Source organism: Anolis carolinensis, chromosome 1 (genome assembly GCF_035594765.1).
Source record: "Anolis carolinensis isolate JA03-04 chromosome 1, rAnoCar3.1.pri, whole genome shotgun sequence".
NCBI classification, from domain to species: Eukaryota; Metazoa; Chordata; class Lepidosauria; order Squamata; family Dactyloidae; genus Anolis; species Anolis carolinensis.
Genome location: NC_085841.1, coordinates 60,372,321 through 60,391,679, shown reverse-complemented (window position 1 = coordinate 60,391,679; position 19,359 = coordinate 60,372,321). Strand labels below are relative to the sequence as shown.

At 41.4% G+C, this 19,359-nt stretch overlaps 1 long non-coding RNA gene across 1 annotated transcript; it reads left to right on the top strand.

Annotated features, from left to right (window-relative positions):
- The first annotated feature begins 43 nt into the window (after positions 1 to 43).
- LOC103281810 (uncharacterized) lies at positions 44 to 11,851 on the top strand. The gene is made up of 3 exons (XR_507762.3): positions 44 to 199; positions 6,141 to 6,212; positions 9,378 to 11,851. It is a non-coding gene; the product is annotated as an uncharacterized LOC103281810 (long non-coding RNA).
- Positions 11,852 to 19,359: the final 7,508 nt, after the last annotated feature.

Below are 19,359 nucleotides of genomic sequence, written 5' to 3'. Positions count from 1 at the left end.
TCCTCCTCCTCCAGTGGTGGCAGTATAAGAGCTTCACTCACTTCAACTGCGCGCAGGCGCACTTCCCGCGCTTGAATCACGCGCGCCTGAAGGACCAATAAGAGCCCGCAGGATCGGCACCTTGACCGGAGAGCTGGGGAAATCCTAGTTCTTATCGCAGAGGTGGGGGTGTGGCTGACTGAGGGCGCCTCTACACCAGGTATTGGCAAAGTTGGGCCCTCCCTCCCGGTGTTTTGGAAATTGGACTTAACAGTCTACGAAAACTTACAATAATATTCAAAGAGATGTGCTTTCAAGTCTTTTTTTAGGCTTTCTTGTCACAAGGTTTTCTTGGCAAAATTAATTCAGAAGAGGGTTATTGTATGTTTTCCGGGCTGTATGAACCTACAAACCATCTACAGATCCACAGAGAAAATCCAACAAATGCTACGGTCAGCGAAAGACAAGAGGGATCCTCTCTCCTCTGCAGGAGTCTACCGTATACCTTGCAGCTGTGGACAAGCCTACATAGGGACCACCAAACGCAGCATGGCCCAAACACGAGTCAAAGAACATGAAAGCCACTGCAGACTCACTCAACCAGAGAAATCAGCCATAGCAGAGCACTTGATGAACCAGCCTGGACACAGTATATTATTTGAGAACACAGAAATGCTCGACCACTCCAAGAACTATCATGTCACACTACACAGAGAAGCCATTGAAATCCACACAATGTGGACAACTTCAACAGAAAGGAGGGAACCGTGAAAATGAACAAAATCTGGCTACCAGTATTAAAAAGCTTAAAAATCAGAACAATAAATGAGAAGCAACACTCTGAAAATAGAAGTGTTCCAAGGGCAGCTAATGACTCTGAACAAAGGATGCCCCCAGGCAGAAATAGCCAGGAGATGAACCTTTCCAATTAAGGTGATTAACTGCAACATTCACACTGGCTTTCCAACTGACAAAGAGTTCTTCTCACACCCTGGACTTTCCACAGATATATATTAACCTTCAATGCTTAGTTACCTCATAGCCTCTGAGGATGCCTGCCATAGATGTGGGCGAAACGTCAGGAGAGAATACTTCTGGAACATGGCCATACAGCCCGGAAAACATACAACAACCCTGTGATCCCGGCCATGAAAGCCTTCGACAACACAATTCAAAAGAGGTTTGCCGCTCAGATAGATATTGAAGTCCCACTGCACCACAAGCCTCCACATCCCAGCCAGCTTGGGAGAGGAAAGGGCCCAGCAACACAGCAGGATTGGCTGTGCGCCAGCGAAAACCCTCTTTATATGTCAGCCACCCATCTTGATATGCGCACATACATTCCCCCAAAGACTGCCCAGTAAAGGCAAGTGTAGATGGGGCAGAATCTCCATAAAATTCTGCAGGAAGTTTCATCTCGTACTGCAGGTATCCTCAAACTGTGGACCACAAGCTGTTTGAATCTTCAACTCACATAATTCCTGACTATTGAAATGCTGGCTAGGACTTCTGGGAGTTGAAGGCCCAAATATCTGGAGGAGTGCAGTTCTGCATAGAGAAACCTCATGGAAATGTTGAAAGAAACTAGCACCACCAGTTGTGCCCAGCCTGGCGTCTGTCCATCAAATAACTTAAATTCCAATGAGTTCTACACTTAAAATCTGGTATTCTGTGGGTCCATTACATTCGGTTTGGTTAAAGTGCAATTTTGGAGTCTTTTAAACATTGAGGGCAGCATTTTTTCCCCAAAGTATCAGGAAGAGGTGAGGAAATTGATTTTTCTCAAAACTCCAGATGTTTTGCCAAATTTCGAATGAAGTAGCACTCGTTGCTCTCAGGTTAGGATCACCCAATTTGTGGGAGGAGTCAAAATAAACTTTTTTGGGCAATTTCCTTTTGCTCCCCGAGCAGGAAGGTTTGGTGGTAAGCTACCTCATAACGCTTCTACTTTGCAAAAAAAAAATAACATAACCTTTTAGGGTACCTTTTTCCTTCCTTCCATGATTTGTCTGTGTCCTGTGTTGGGAGGGCCAGTGCTGTTGCCTTTCCAAATGGGATTCCCTTCCTCCCGCCCCTTCCCTCTCCCTCTCGGCTATTGTGGGATTTGAAGTACCAAAAAGCACAGAGAGGGATGGTGGGCGGGGCAAAATGTCTGCAGTGTGGAAACCTCTTCATTGAAAAATAGGCAAGACAACAAGTGCACTAAACAGTGTAATTGTAAGGTAGGGAAAAACTTCTTTTTATTACAGAATGGAGTTAGACTGAACTCTCTTCTGAACACTTCCCAGTGTAATCTGATGAAGTCCTGGGTTATAAACCAGATCAGCCAGCTCAGTCCAAAATCAAGTCCTGGATAGCTGATGCTTCCCCATTCACTGCCCTGGCACTCAGCATCAGCATTTTCAACTCAGGAGGCTTTTGCCAAAGGTATCCAGGCTATTTTAATTGGGAGACAAGTGGAAGGAAACCATTGTTATAGTACTATGATTTCAATGAGTTAATCATACAGATTGGCACACTCTCAAGTATTTTTCTCAGTTAGCAAAATAGTTTTGTATAGTAATTTATTTTTGTTTACATATCAGGATTTCAGGAGGACATATGAAATATGTTTTCCATCTCAAGTGATACACAAGTTAGTGTATGATTTGCATCTCACTTACATGGGTCTATCTGAAGGAAGGGAAGGCGAAAGAAATAGCAGTACAGTACTGCTATTTCAAAGTTCCACCAGTGATTGATAAAGTTGTCAACCTCCCACTGATCCTTAGAAATCTATTCAGTATCTTTTCCCATTAGATTCTTCTGAGATGGATTATTATCCAAATGGTCTGAGTAATATAGTTTTTAATTAATACAATAGAAATTATCTGAAATATGTATTTTGATTACTCCAGATTATTCTTAAGCATGTCAAGCTAAGTAATAGGTGGAATACACTGTGTTTATCATTATCATTTTCATCATATTTTTTTCTCCCTAGCCCTTGCCCTGGTTCCTTTCCTATGTCGATATAACACTAAACAATTTGCTAAATTGACTTCTCTGGTTATCTAACTAATTCAAGAAGATACTACTATGGGGTTTCTGTTTGAGGGATAATTGAAAACAAGGTCATTTGAAATTGAAGACACACACTTCCAAGACATGTGATCATAACAAATTTTGAATGAGAGTTCACTTGAGCTCAGGCAATGTATGAAGTCTTGTGATAATGCTCTAACCATAATCTGATCTCCACCTTTTCAAAGAAACTAGACTGCCTTTTTTTGTCAGGCCATAGAAAGTTTATGACAAGGGTGCCAGATCTTATATCACTTGTAACGTACCATACAACTCATTAATATAGACATTTTGGCTATTCCCCACTCTTGCTAGAGCTCAGTCATAAGAGTATATATAGAGCTGTAGTGTCTTGTTGACCATCTGACTCAAACTCTTACCCAACATGGGGCATCTAGATTCATTGTACCCTGCAAAAAATGGAATCCCATGACCATATTTCTTGTAGGAGGGACAAAGAGCTACTGTTTTATGGCTAACAGTTTCTCATAAAAACAAGCACTAATAAGCTTGTGTAGGCATGGTCCAAATCTCTGTTGGATGACTTTCACCAGTCAGAAGGGAAACTCTCATCTAATTATGTAGCTTAGGGATGCAGATTCTACATCTGTAAAGGACCCCAGTTGGAACTGATCTTGTTAGTCTTAAATCTGTAGAAACCCTGGATGATGGAGTTTATGTGGAATCAAAAACTGCTAGGAATAACTTGGTGAACTGTGGCAAAACTGTATTAAGTAAACTGAAGGACAAGAAAAAGAAAGGATTAATTGAAAGTTGCCCAATCATTATTTGTGCACAAATATCCATATAAGTCCCATGGGTGAGAATAAATACAAACCAATACATTTCTTAAACTATAGTTGTACAAAGAATACAATTTAAACGATTTAGTTTAGTGTTTAAAATGTGTAGATTTCTTCATCCTACAGAATTTAGACTAAGCACACTTTAAACTGATAGGGGCGATCTTATGAAGGTCGAATGGCGTAAGCCAAGGCAGTTATAATCAATGGGAGTCTTGCCTTTGACTTCAGTGGGAAGTGAACAGCAAACAAAAGCTCAATAGGGAGAATTGCTGCAGATAAGGTAACAAGCAAACCACGTTGGACAGATGTGCATAATTTTATGAAATCACAAATAGGGAAGAGAGATCAAAGTTATGTTCTGAGTTTCATTACTGATATAATTAACAGCTGGGATTTGTCAATGTCATTTTTACAGCCTTTTTACAAACTTAATTTAAAAAGGACACCGGAAGCCTTTTCCAAATGATTGAGTAATAAGTATGCTTATTAGGGTTGCAGTTTTAAATACCTTTAGAGGGAGCAAAGAACTTCATATTTGGTGGAACTTATTTGTGAGTATGTACACAAGATTGTACTTTATGTCTGCTCAGCAACTGAGCATATAAGAAATGCATACAAACTGGGAGGAAATTCATGCTACCCATTTCCATTGCTGTGGCTACATCCTATGGTTTGCTGTAAAATAGGACTTTTGCCTTTCCCAGCATGACAGCTGCAATCTTAGTTCACTTTCTTGGCTGAGTGGACTAAGGGTGTGACCGCCCTTTTGGCACTGTGGGGCTTGAATCAGCTCCCAAAATGGGGCGGAGGGAGTGTGCAACTATTATATGATGAAATATAACAGAAACATAGAGATTGAAGATACCACAAATGCCATTCAGTTCAAATCCCTTCCATGCAGTGATATACATATTTCAACAAATCATTTACTGCAGTGGTTGTCAACCTGTGGGCCGCGGCCCAGCAGTGGGCTACAAGAATGAAAATCTGGTCTGCAAACCTCCTTTCTCTTTATTTATTTATTTCATTTATTTTATTTCTGCTCTTTTCCACAGAGCTGACCATTGCATTTGATAGCCCACATCATCTTTAGATTATTAAAGATGGTTTTCTGTGGGTAGGATGGCGACTACTGGATAGCCTATGTTCTGTATCAGAAAGTAGAGCTGATGTGGTCTATCCAATGCAAATCTCTGAATCAGCACTCCAAATAACCAAATCAAATCTAAAGTTGACCAAAAACTGATTTGTAATCTTTTTGGTACTAATGTTGGTCTCAGTGGTCTGAGTGGTCTCAGATCAAAGTGGGCCTGTTCAAAGTGGGCCCTGTTCAAAGTGGGCCCTGGTCAAAAAAAGGTTGGGAACCACTGAACCACTGTTTCAAAATTCACAGTATGTGCATGGGCAATTAAACAACTGTTTAAGATAGGACTTGCATAAAGAAAAACCTTTTTATTCTTCTAGAGGCCACCTGAAAGTTTCTCCCAAAATTAATTCAAAATCATAAACACAACATTTGCATTGTTTTGCAGCACAATCCTCTACACATTTTCTGAGAAGTGAAGTGCCAATTTGTTTAATGGCATGTAAGTGTACTTAGACTGTAAAAACTGAAGTACAATAGGTTTTTAAAAAATAAAACTGCAATTAAAAAAATTCTGACACATATAGGCACTTACTGATATAATCTGCACGTGAGAAGCTCTGTGAGAAGGTGTAAAGCTGGAAGGACAGGTTGCACTTGTTTGCAGTAACTTCAAATGCAGATGAATTTCATCAACTTCAAAACAAATGACTATAAGTTTGTAAATTTATAGAAGCCAAATAGATGTCACATGCAAGACTTATGATCAGTTTGAAATGTAATATCTCTTCTCTGTATTACAATGCAGCCCTGACTTGTGCCCCATACACTGCACATATGTTTCAAACTAACCATATGATGCAGTGTGAAGGCAACTGGAGGCCTCAGGGGCCACAAAATGCACACTGCCAATGTGCTTCATAGTGTGCATTTAATGGTATATGGTCCATTTTAAAAGGCACAAGAAAGTCAGAGTTTCAGCTAAATAATGTGCTGCAGCAAGTCCCAGTGTATCCCAGAGTCAGGTGAAGTAGGCTCCACAAAATGTTGCAGACATCCACCCCTGCTGAAGCACATTGTAGGCTCCAAAAGGGGGGCTGCTGAAAAAGGTCCCAAGGGCATGGCTGGGAAGCAGGGGGCTTATTGACCCCCAGAAGTGATAATTGATTATGTCCTCTCTTGTCACTTTCCTTTTTTTCTCCCTGTAGGTATCCTGATACACATCTCTGCAGGAAATGGAATAAACAAAGCCCGCACAGCAATAGAAGCCAGATTGCATGGTAAATGTAATCAATGTCTGGGCTCAAACCAGTTCCAGACCTGGTAATCCAATTGGCTGTGCAGCAAAACCTATTATACCAAACGGGTTCCAAGATGTATTACTATAATGACAGTACAGAAGCAGGGTTGCCGTGAGTTTTCCGGGCTGTATGACCATGTTCCAGAAGCATTCTCTCCTGTTGTTTCGCCACATCTATGGCAGGCATCCTCAAAGGTTGTAAGGTTTGTTGGAAACTAGGCAAGTAGGGTCTGTGGAATATCCAGGGTGGGAGAAAGAATTATTTTCAGTTTGAGACAAGTCGGGAGAGAATGCTTCTAGAACATGGCCATACAGCCCGGAAAACTCACAGCACCCCAGTGATTCCAGCCATGAAAGCCTTTGACAACACACAGTACAGAAGCACTCTGAGTTACTCCAGATCCAAACACGGTTGGTTCCTTAACAGAAAGCATCTATCCATTATTTATGAGTAGTGTGAAAACCCAGGTAGACTAATGGAACGATCTGGAAAATACAAGCAATTCTGTGCCAGTTTGAACGTTTTACATTTCTTACCATTTGTGGAGCTTCTTAATCTAACCAGGTAACAGATCGCTAGCTTTTAACATAACCTTGTCTTTTCCTACCTTTTTCAAGAACGTCTATTTTCCATTATGTGCAGGAGCAGACTAACTACCTAGGCTATCTTTTTTGACTCAGCAAGGTTACCCATCATCTTTAGATAATTTGTGATGTTGCCGTGATAAGCAATCTTGTTTGCTTTTCAGTGGAAACAAGCCCATGCCTTTACACAAATTCCAGTTTCTGGGATTGTAGACCTCTGTGACTCAGCTGTTTCAGCAAGGATCCTGAAAGATAAGGGTTACAAGCAATAGAAGTTATTTTGTATTAACAGGATAGTTGACCCCATAAATATCTCTTCAGTCTCAATAGAGCTGTTATCCAGTCAACCTGAGGAAATCCCGGATTTCCAAAGCCCCTGGGGAAATACCATTTCCCAAATCCCTGCATTTCTGAAATAGGGAAATCCTTGCACTTCAACCAACCTTTCTTCCTTTGTTTCCTCCCCTCACTGCAGCTTCCATTTCTTTCTATTATCTCTTCAGCCTACCCCTCATGTTGCCCAATCTGGTGCTATTTCTATTTCTGTTTCCCAATCTAGTTCTATTTCATGTTTTCCAAAATGCACCCAGGTAATCAGTATGACCTTCGAAATCCTTAGTACCTTGACTATTTTCTTATTTGTCTATCTGTTTGTTATTTTCTTATTTTGTGTGTTGATCAGAGGTTCAAAGCAAAAATGTCAGACCTATTCTCTGATTCTACAGGAAAGTCAGATATAAATACATTCTGTGGAATTCTAGAATTTATAGTTTAGTGAAATCAATGAGTTTTCTGGCTGAGAATTCAAGATGCTCCTATCTAAATGGGAAATTGAGAGCCAGCACGTTATAGTGTTTGAATTGTGGCCTACAACATGGAACCAGGATTCCACCTGAACATCAGGAAGAACTTCCTCACTGTGAGGGCTGTTCGGCAGTGGAACTCTCTCCCCCGGACTGTGGTGGAGGCTCCTTCTTTGGAGGCTTTTAAACAGAGGCTGGATGGCCATCTGTCGGGGTGCTATGAATGTGATTTCCTGCTTCTTGGCAGGGGGTTGGACTGGATGGCCCATGAGGTCTCTTCCAACTCTACTATTCTATGATTCTAAGGGTGCATCTGCACTGCAGAATCAATGCAGTTTGATGCCACTTTAATTACCATATCTCAATATTATGGAATCCTTGAATATGTGGTTAGGCGAGGCGCCAACACGATTTTGGAGAGAAGACTTGTAAAACTGCAACTCCCACAATTTTATAGCATTGACCCATGGAAGTTAAAGTGATGTGAAACTGCATTAATTCTACAATGCAGATGCAACCTAAGACACCGCTCAACCATGGAAACCCACTGGGTGACCTTGGGGAAGTCTTAGGACCTCATCACATTAGAAAATTTTAGTGTCCTAGGATGCTGGGAGGATGGAGCTTACTGGGGCCCATCAGAAGACGGACACTACTTCCGGCAAGACCCTATCCTTCCAGCATCCTCCAAGCATCCTAGGGTACTGCTCAGAGAACACAGAAGGCTTCCTGTGTTCTCAGGAAAGAATAAGGTGATGCTTCCCCCCCCCCCCCCCCCCCGGTGAGGTGGGTAAGGCACGATGGTTTTCTTTTATATTTTTTGATACGGATCATTTAACATTAATGCTCTCTCAACAAAACATTCTGCAGTGTAATTTGTGTAGCAAGTCAGATAACATTTTGGGTCAATAATATCCATCTTCTTTTCCATTTCACATGGGCACTTAACTTACAAAACAATCCACAGCACTGCTGAAGGATGATGGTTGCAGCACAATAGTTATGTCCGACAATGCCTTGCCACACACTGATTGAAGCATTTCCACGTCACTGGGGATTGGGGCCCTGTGGAATGATATTTACAGTACTGTTTCAGTCACAGAGTGTCAAAAGAACAGGCAATAGGGGAAACCTGCCACTACTACTCGTCACTACTGGGAGAGCACTGCAATTGTCATTTCCCGGAAACGCTTCAGCCACGGCACTGCCAAGCTGCAAAGGCAGATCTGGGGGGGGGGGGGTCACATTCAGTCATTAATTACTGTAGATGTGAACCCCCAGCAGTTATAAGATTCTAAATCCAGTTTATGATCTCATAACTGCTGGACAAGATTACAGCTAATAATGAGGATAGGTCTTTTTCTGTATTATGCAGCTGGATAGAACTGACAATGTAGAAAACTAGAAGGATAACTTACTGCAGTATTCTTAAAGAAGTGTTGAATTACAAAAGTTGCAGGGATTTTTGGAGTTTCATTACAAAACTGTGGAGGGCACCAGGCTGATGAAAGATGTTGATGCTAAGGACCTAGAAAGATGCAGAATTTTAATTATGTCATATAATCTGAGTTACATTCATATTCTAACTGAGGAATGATAATGATACGTGTCTCAGCTGCCTAGCCAGCATAAGCAATGCAAGTTGCCATCCTACAACATCTGAAGAGCAACATAATTCCTGCAATGCTCTGGCGAGCTGCCACCTGTCTAGGGGCTTTTTTCTTCCTTTTACATTCAGTTTCTGTCTTGTAATGCAGGAGTTCAAAAAAGAGAAATCAATTGGTCCTAGAGCAAATCAAGCCCGAACCCTTCACAGAAGACAAGACGACTAAACTGAAACTGCTGCACTTTGACCATATCATGAGAACACGTGGCGTGCTAGTAAAGACAATGATGCTTGGTAAGATAGAGTGCAGCTGGAAAAGTGAAAGACCATCATTACAGACTGATGGACTCAGACAAGGAAGACATGTCTCTGAGTCTGTAAGACCTGACTTGTATTCATGAAGGTGCTATATGTTGACATTGACTTGACAGCAGTTAACAACAACAACAACATCTCAGGAGTGCTATTTGGATGTCTGGGAAACTCTCTTCGCACACACACTGGGACTTCTGAGATACAGCCAAAGAACAATATTAATTTAAATTAACAATAACTAGCAGCAGCAGCAACAACAACAGTAAAATCATAACTATTTAAGTTCAAGATTTCCTGTTTCCTTCCAGAATCCAAATTTTTAATGGTATTGATGTCTTTTGAGCTCATTCATGGTTAACTCAAAGATGGATCTGATGAATTAATAACCTTTGTTTCTGCCCCCAAGCTGCAAAAAAAGGGTAAATGGTAACAAGAAAAGAAATCAAGAGTAAGTTCTGATTATGCCTCCAGAAATATTTAAAATGTTGCAACACCAGATACAGCTACTATAGAAAAGTCAGCTGTCAGGATAGTTCAGAGCCTCCCTTTATTATTGAGTAAGACCCTGGGTTTCCCAACATGCGAATCCCAAAAGAAGAGCAAGCACTAGGGCTATACTTCACATTCTTATGGGGAAACCAGTCTGAAATGTGGTTTGAACCAGCAATGAAGTAAACCTAATTGGGCAACATATTAAAATAGCAATTACTTAGAAAGTTGGTACCACCTTTCTAGTGAATGCGAACATATATTACAAAAGTGCTTGTCAGTTTACATTTTTCCTGTTTTACAATAGGAATGAAATTTAGAAAATGGATTGGAGACAACATCTGAGAATGTCTCCAGCATTTTTTTGTATGGACCCAGACCCAGTATGTGTACCCTAGAGAGGGCTACTACTCCTGAGCAGTCAGTCTTCTATCTAAATGTGTGCTTCAGAGGACAGCAAACCTAAAGAATAGTAATGGTTGACCATAATAGTTTAGGTGGAAGTCCTAACACGTTTCTGTCTTGTCCATGGTGCTATCGGCATTATGTAGGAAAAGGACTCCACCAGGGAGACAGCAATGGAGATGCAGCATCTGTCCACTATTTGTGTCACCTGTGACTCAGTCTAGAGTGCTCGTGGCTGGTGTTTTGTCAGAGCATTTTCATGCATTTATTCTTTTCCTCAAATCTGGTGACAAAAGTTCCATTTCCCCATTGCGATCCTAAAGTTCTGCTCATCTGCTCCACCCCATTCAAAATTTCTCCCTCACATAGCATCACTGAATCAGAGTTGGAAACGACCACAAGGGCCATCGGTCCAGCCTTTGCCACATCCAACACCACCAATGCACCATTTTACTTTATAATGATTGCTTGGAATTCTGTTTCTTTGCAGGGATTGAGGTGTCTACTTCCAGGTTGGAAGGAGCCTCCAGTGGCCTAGGGGATAAAAGCCTTGTGACTTAAAGGTTGGGTTGCTGACCTGAAGGCTGCCAGGTTTGAATCCCACCCGGGGAGAGTGCGGATGAGCTCCCTCTATCAGCTCCAGCTCCATGCGGGGACATGAGAGAAGCCTCGCACAAGGATGGTAAAACATCAAAAACATCTGGGCGTCCCCTGGGCAACGTCCTTGCAGACGGCCAATTCTCTCACTCCAGAAGCAATTCAAAAAAAAAAATCCAGGTTGGAAGCCAACGGCTGCTCTTTGGTTGAGCACTGCTGGTGTTCCATTCCTTTAAGCCCTCCTCCCAGTTCCTGCATGACTTTCATAATAACAGATTTCCTGTGGGTGGAAGAACCAAATCTAGGGGAAGTCTTATCACTTGATCTACCCATAGCCCTTGCCACATGCTAGAACGTGTGATGATGGGGGAAACCCTTCACTATGCTTTAATTAATACAGATGAACTTGCATATGCCTGGTAAGGAAGCCTCCTGACTTGGTCACCTGAGATGCTTCCAGAAATGCATTGCTATGCCTAATGACCATAGTGGAGTTTGTTCCCAAAAGGTTCCAAATTTTTTTAAAAATTGAAAAAATGAGTTTATAGGTGGAAGCTTGTTGTTAGCTTGGAGAAGAAAATTATACACAGATGAAAACGATCAAAATGTATCAAATCACTTTGGTACAGGGCTTGGAAAATTGCATTTTTATCAAAAGAATGCACATCCTCAGCAAGATTGTTTCAATTCCTATAAAATGTGTTCAGATGGAGTTGATACTTTTTGGAAATGAATCCCACATTTATCAGTGGGTAGTTACTTTGTCTTTCATCCATAAATGGGCTATATTATTGTCTGAAAGCACCCCCCCCCTTCTGTTTTTAGTTGGGCAATCATAGAGTAAAAGCTTAATCTGAAAGTGCCTCTGGCTGCCTATATTGGGCATTTAATCTTTTCTTTTTCATAGATATTCCAGGATACTACAGCACCTCAGGCGATGACTGGGCTGGCAAGACAAAGCCAGACAAATAATTTTTATCTAGCTTTCGCTGTATATGATGTCTGCAGCTGATAATTCCTTTTCCCAAGGAGAAGTCTGGCTTTGGAGTTGCACACTTTGTTACTTCCAGCTGTCTTCAGCACATCTTATTTATGCTTGGTGCTTTCAGCAGCCATTCTGCCAGATTGTGACTGAGGTCATAAAAGCTGCCAGCTGTACAGCCAATTCATAGTTCTGGTAATGCTGCCTGGTCCTTTGTATGCTCAACTGAACAAACACACACACACATACCGCACCGCCTTAAAAAATGCAGAAGCTTGATTCAACAGCCACACAAGCAGTATGGCAGGTTACTGGCATCGATATAGCATCAACACATACTGATTTTGTAGGCTGTATTTAAGTTATATCTTTCTTTTTTCAGAGAAAGTGGTGATATATATAGAACCATAATCATATGGTGTCGTGATGACTCCCACTCAGCCAGCTTTTCTGGCTGGTGTCTTTAGTTTTTAATGCTCACCACAATAAAGAGCCAGACACACAACAGCACTTCTGAAACTATCAGAACTTCAATGCAGTCATCTCTCATGTATATCCTCTCTCGTGCCCTTTCTTGGTTTTAATATGATGATGCAGCTTTAAGAGAATGCAGAATTATTCACAGCACACTGATACAATGACCCAAGATTTGGATTAAATTGGACTTGTTACATAACAGAAAACGAAGAGCCTGTGGAAGTAGCAGAGCTGCTTAGCAATATGGTTACTCCTCCCTCGCTTGCTTTTAATTTTACATATAATATCTTCTTGCGTGTAGCTGACCCTCTTAAACTGAAGGTCATATAGTGCCTGCAAGCATCCCAGCTTTCTCTGTAGCCTCAGCATTTGCAGCATGTGCCCCTTTAACTTATTGTAAAGTTAGGCAGCTCTCTCTGTTTCTGGCTATAGAAAATCAGCTGCTGACAACCTCCTTCCTCTCTGCTCTGGGCCCCACAAATCTTAAAGCAGCTCTTGATTCATAGCAAGGATTTCACAATTAAACAGTGTTTAGAACAAGCAAAGAATATTGAGGCAAAAAAGGCAAGTTTCAAAACACTGAACAGATATGCAGTGAAGGAAAAGGCATTGTGGATGCCTGTTTACTCAGAAGTATGATGTTCCAGAATCTGTGGAAATATTTTTCATGTGATTTTATTTTCAAAATGTTGGCAGTTGCTTTATGAACACATTGCCAGGCTTCTGAAGCATAGCAGAAAAAGATGGAAGGCAAAGTCTGGTAAAGCCAATAGAAGTCTGTGTAATGCACTATTTATAACACAATTAGTGGTCTTTCTACAAAGTAGGGGAGAGAGGCATTAAAGACAAGCCTAATAGGAAAACAAACAGCACAAGAAAGAAGCCATAAAACAGTCGCAGAAAAAGAACAAAAGAGAGAATAAAACATTGAAAGTTTGCCTGCTTTTAAAAAATAAATTGCAAAAGCAGAAGCAAAATACCAGAAGCAAAAAGGCTTCTGAAATGTTCAAAGAATACTGGACATGTGTCTCTGAGAAGGGAACATCACAAGAAAGTTAGTACTATTGAAATATCAAATCAGAAAACAAAAAACTGGACATAGTTTTCAGTAGAAGGGGGACCAAATATATTGGAGGTGGAGGAGAGAGGGAAAGAAAAATGAAGAAGTGGTCTTTTAAGCACCAAAAAATGAGCTAGACCAGTGGTTTTCAACCTGTGGGTCCCCAGATGTTTTGGCCTTCAGCTCCCAGAAATCCTAACAGCTGGTAAACTGGCTGGGATTTCTGGGAGTTGTAGGCCAAAACACCTGGGGGACCACAAGTTGAGAACCACTGAGCTAGACCTTATACAACAGTTAAATTGAGACAGTTCTTGTTATGAACCTTGAAATCAGCTTTGACCTCTAGTGACCATATCCTAGGGTTTTCTTCCCAAGATTTTTTTTCAGATTAGTTTTCTATTGCCATCTTCTTTGGCTAAGAAATTGTGACTTGTCCAAGGTCATCCAGTTAGCTAGGATTTGAACCCTGTCTCCTATAGAAGATCTTTACTTCTTGGGAGGAGATTCTTGGGACCAATCTCAATAAAATAATGAATAATAGAGACATCATGCTGATAACAAAGGTCCGCATAGTGAAAGCAATGGTATTCCCTGTAGTAACCTATGGATGCGAGAGCTGGATCATAACGAAGGCGGAGCAAAGGAAGATAGATGCTTTTGAACTATGGTGTTGGAGGAAAATTATGAGAGTGGACCGCAAAAAGATCCAACCAGTCCATACGCCAGGAAATAATGCTCAACTGCTCACTGGAGGGAAAGATATTAGAGGCAAAGATGAAGTACTTTGGCCACATCATGAGAAGACAGAAAAGCTTGGAGAAGACAATGGTGGTGGGGAAAATGGAAGGAAAAAGGAAGAGGGGCCGACCAAGGGCAAGATGGATGGATGGTATCCTTGAAGTGACTGGCTTGACCTTGAAGGAGCTGGGGATGGCGATGGCCGGCAGGGAGCTCTGGCGTGGGCTGGTCCATGAGGTCACGAAGAATCAGAAGAGACTGATCGAATAAACAACAACATATTTAAGAAGAAGGGCTTGGCAAAACCACATCTGAGTATTCCATGTCTAAGAAAACCCTCTCAAATTCACAGGATTACCCTAAACTGACAAACACATATACCCACAGGCTTCTTAACTGCTGCAAAACTTAACCTTACATTACAATCCTTCATTGTGCTTTTATGCAGATACCTTTGCTTCACTAGCTGGTTTCTGAGAAGGCTTCAGTATTCTTTAGAGCACAGAACAATCATGAATAATGAAACATTAGTCATTAGCTTCTTCTGACATTTAGATTTGTAACTAATTATAATGGTTGCTCTTTAAGTGCCTGCCATGCTTTCAGATTCTTTTATCTTTTCCCCCCAGAATAAATCAGTGGTCTTCCTTCTACGGCATTGTTCTGTGAAAAAACAGCAACCAAAAGATTTGCTGTTTGAAGCAAGATGCTTCAAACAGCAAAACCTAAGATGATGGGGAACTTTGAAGGGAGCCCTGCTTGCCTCTTTAAGTTGTAGGGCAACAAGCTGAGGCAGGAAATAAGAAGCACATTGAATAAATCACTTGATGTTATGATTAAGAGGCATGGGACTCTGTATCATGTGATAGCTAAAACGCTAAGCTCCAGCCTCACAGATATTATTTCGTACATGAAAAATCTGAATGGACAGATGGTAGTAATGAACAGGATTACTATTAGTATGAGCCAAACCACTTATAAGCACAGTGTATGATGTTCAGACATTTATATAAGCGGTTGGTCCTCCTTCCTTCCTTTATCTAATAATATGCCTCATAAGTGCATCAGAATGGCACAATCTAAAAGGTTTGTAGCAAGGAAAGGATGAACCCATATAAAATATGACTTTTAATCCTGGGGTTTGCTAGTTTGAGATTTCACTGATAATATTTTAATAGTCATCTCATTTTCTTATCATGATTTGCTTTACTGATTCATCATTGTTACAAGACACTCTGAGCTCTGCAGAACTAAGTGCTATACAACTGCAACAAACATAATAAATAAAAGACATAAGGATTCCCCTTATAAAAAAATCTATCCCCTGTCCTACTTTTCCTTAGTTCCCATATATTTGGTAATTCTTTGGTAGGGGAAAGAAAACCTTGTGAAATGAGAAGTACTAAAACTTTGGCTAGTGCATATCAATTTTTAAAAATGAATTATATTAAAACTTCCTCATTAAAAAACTTATATGCGTGTGTATGAAACTTCCTCGTATTAAGCCAGTATATTATATTGCTCCAAGTACTCTTGTGTTCTTTAAGTGGTCGCTGATGGCTTCCCTGTCAATGGGGCATGATTCTGCTGTGATATTCAGTCTGAACTTTAAAGCAGCTACCCTGGATGCTAAAACAGGGTTCAGTATCTTAGACAACTCTTTCAAAGTTTGAACTAAAACCGAGAATTAATCCATCACCCTATTTCAATAGAAGCCTTTAGCGGCTACTACAAGGTCTGGTGCCATGAAGCCATTCCACTTTTATGCTGGTGTGCAGACATTGATGTGACATCAGCAGACAGGATTTTCCTCTTCTTCTGCTCTAAACTCCCACATCGCCTAAGCAATAATTGATTTGAGGATGGTCTTTTTTCACTTTCTTTAGCTGGTATTGCAAAATTGCTTTTAAAAACATTACTTTAAAAAAATACAGCACAATGGGACTGTAGGAGAGCAAAGTTATGAGATTAAGTAGAAGTGCATCAGTGGAACCATGGATTTCAAATTGGCAGTTCCGCAATTGTGGAAAGTTGCGATAGCAAGGATGATCATTCTAGTATGTTGCTGCTATCTGTGATTGCATGTACAGTAAAGTTCTGAGCATCATCTCCTGGCCTGATTCCCCAAATCCACATTACCAGCCAACAGATGAAATTGAGGTGTATTCTGCTGGCGATTGGATGTCCTTTCTAGCTCCATCCCACCAGTGGTCTGTAGTGAGACAAGGAATTGCAACAAGGGTCCTACTTCTGAACCAGAGGGGCTTAGAAATATCAAACTGTTATATCTCCATCACCAGCATAACAAGCTTTCATTGCGTGGAGGGGCTCCCTGGAGTTGTAGATGAATTCTGCAGAGGTGGCATTTATGATTGTGACAACAGTACTGGCATTGTGAAAATCAAGTATAACTGAGTACAGAGCAATTACAGACTGGCCACTCTAGGTTACAAATATATAACTGTGATATAGGATGTCAACCAATGACTGTAAAGGTTTGACAAATCATTTGGCCCATGGGGCAATCACTATTTTTCAACTTTCGACCTCTTCACATGGCCCCTTTGGGCTATTGCGTCGGCGAGAAGGAAGGCGTGTGGGGTGGCTCGTGAGGCCTTATGCACCCTCCCTCCTCCCATCATCAGATGGAGGGGACGGGGAGGGTGCGTTGGTACCCTTTCCTTTCCCCCCATCAGATGGCAGAAAGGGCGGGAAAGTGCATTGCCCCACTGCCATCACACAGGGATTTGGGGAGACATTCCTCCCTGTGGTGGAGGACAAAGTGCCTTTTGGTGTTTCACCTCCACTTTGGGAGGAAAGTGGATAGGAACTGCCATGTGTCATGTGATGGTGCACAGCAGGCCCCATCCAAGTGGCAAAATGGGTCATTTTGCCTCATGTAAAGAGGTCCCTAGTCTAACCACCACAGGAAGCATGACTTTGTATGTTGCCTTGAACTGCTTGAAGGAAATGATGGAATTAAAAACAACCAATGAACAACTGTCAAACTATGTAAGTGTCTATATAAACCAGAAACAGGCATAGCCACTTTGAGTCTTCTTTGTGAAGAGAAAAAGTGGGGTAATAATAAACATCATCATCATCATCATCATCATATATTGCACTGCAGGTCCCAGTGGCCCCAGCAAGCCTACTTGATGACAGAGAATGCTGTGAGGGGATGTAGTCCTACAAAATCTGGAAAGCTGCATGATTTCCTACCCTGGAACTTAAATCTGAATTGATAACATGTATAGGCCACTCACCTTTAATAATATTCACGTGAAAGTATCTAAAGATGATGATAGTAAAGGTTGGGGTATCATCAGGAAATTCAGAATATGAAGACTTATTACCAACCAATATCAAAATAATGTTTAGCTCATAACTCTGGGATATGGTTGTTGTCAAGTTTCTAAAAAGGATACAGTCTGATGGAATGAACCATCTGTTACTCAGAATTATCTGGTAGCTACCGTATGGAAGCCGAGGAAAAAACTCTTTTCTTAATGACAGGGAATGTCAAAATATTGAGCATTTGGATGACAGGATGATTTGGCTTTAAAAAGGACAAACCATCATGCTGAAAAATCTAATTGTTAAGTGCATCTTGTTCAAAGCTGCACTCAAACCTATGTTTGTTGTTATATGACCTGAAGTTACTTCTGACTTATGATGACCCTAAGACAAACCTATCATGGGGTTTTCTGAGGCTAAGAGTGTGTGACTTGCCCAGTGGGGTTTCATGGCAGAGTGGGGATTTCATCTATAAAGTGACTTGCAGTGGTGATATACATAATTGTGGCATATCCCAAGGATACTGCCATGGCAGTTAAACTGGAATTATAGTCCTAAAAGACAAAAGAATAGGACCAGCACAATTTAGTGTAATGTTCTGTCTAAACCTGGGAAGAAGTACTCCTTCGTCTTAGCCTGGAAGATATAAGGGATATGAAAGCAGGAAAACCACCAACTGATGGTGCCATAAGTAAAGAAATCTTTGCCATCTAGAGGGAGCAAGATTGAGATCCCATGTATGCCAGATCTGGCCCCAGATTCTGAGTTTCCTACCTCTGATGTAGATCCCTGTGTGTTTGTATGAGTTTTCAAGTTGCCTATCAATGTATGGTGACCCAATTAATTTCACAGGGAATACTCAGAGCAGGTTGCTCCAGTTTCTTTCAGTGAAATCTCACCTACATCCTATGGTATTCACTAGCATTTCGCATCCAAGTACTAACAAGAGCTGATCCAACTTAGCTTCCTAGATTATACAGGACTTGATGCCTTTCGGGTATTTCGGTCCTGGTCTAACTCTAGCGCGAAGATTACTGCAGATGCAAACTGCAGTCAGGAAATCAGAAGATGTTTACTTCTTGGGAGAGCAATGACCAATCTCAATAAAATAGTGAAGAGTAGAGACATCACAGTGGCAACAAAGGTCCGCATAGTTAAAGCAATGGTATTCCCATAGTAACCTATGGAAACAAGAGCTGGACCATAAGGAAGGCTGAGAGAAGGAACATAGATGCTTTTGAACTGTGGCATTGGGAGGAAATTTTTGAGAGTGCCTTGGACCGCAAGAAGATCAAACCAGTCCATACTCCAGGAAATAAAGCCCGACTCCTCACCGGAGGGAAGGATATTAAAGGCGAAGATGAAGTACTTTGGCCACATAATGAGAAGACAGGAAAGCTTGGAGAAGATAATGATGTTGGGGAAAATGGAAGGAAAAAGGAAGAGGGGCCAACCAAGGGCAAGATGGATGGATGATAGCCTTGAAGTGACTGGCTTGACCTTGAAGGAGCTGGGGGTGGCAATGGCCAACAGGGAGCTCTGCCATAGCTGGTCCATTAGGTCATGAAGAGTCGGAAGCAACTGAACAAATAAACAACAACTTCAAAGATCAATAGGTACTGCTCCGGCAGGAAGGTAACGGCGCTTCATGCAGTCATGCGAGCGGCCACATGACCTTGGAGGTGTCTACGGACAACGCCGGCTCTTCAGCTTAGAAATGGAGATAAGCACCAACCCCTAGAGTCAGACACGACTGGACTTAATGTCAGGTGA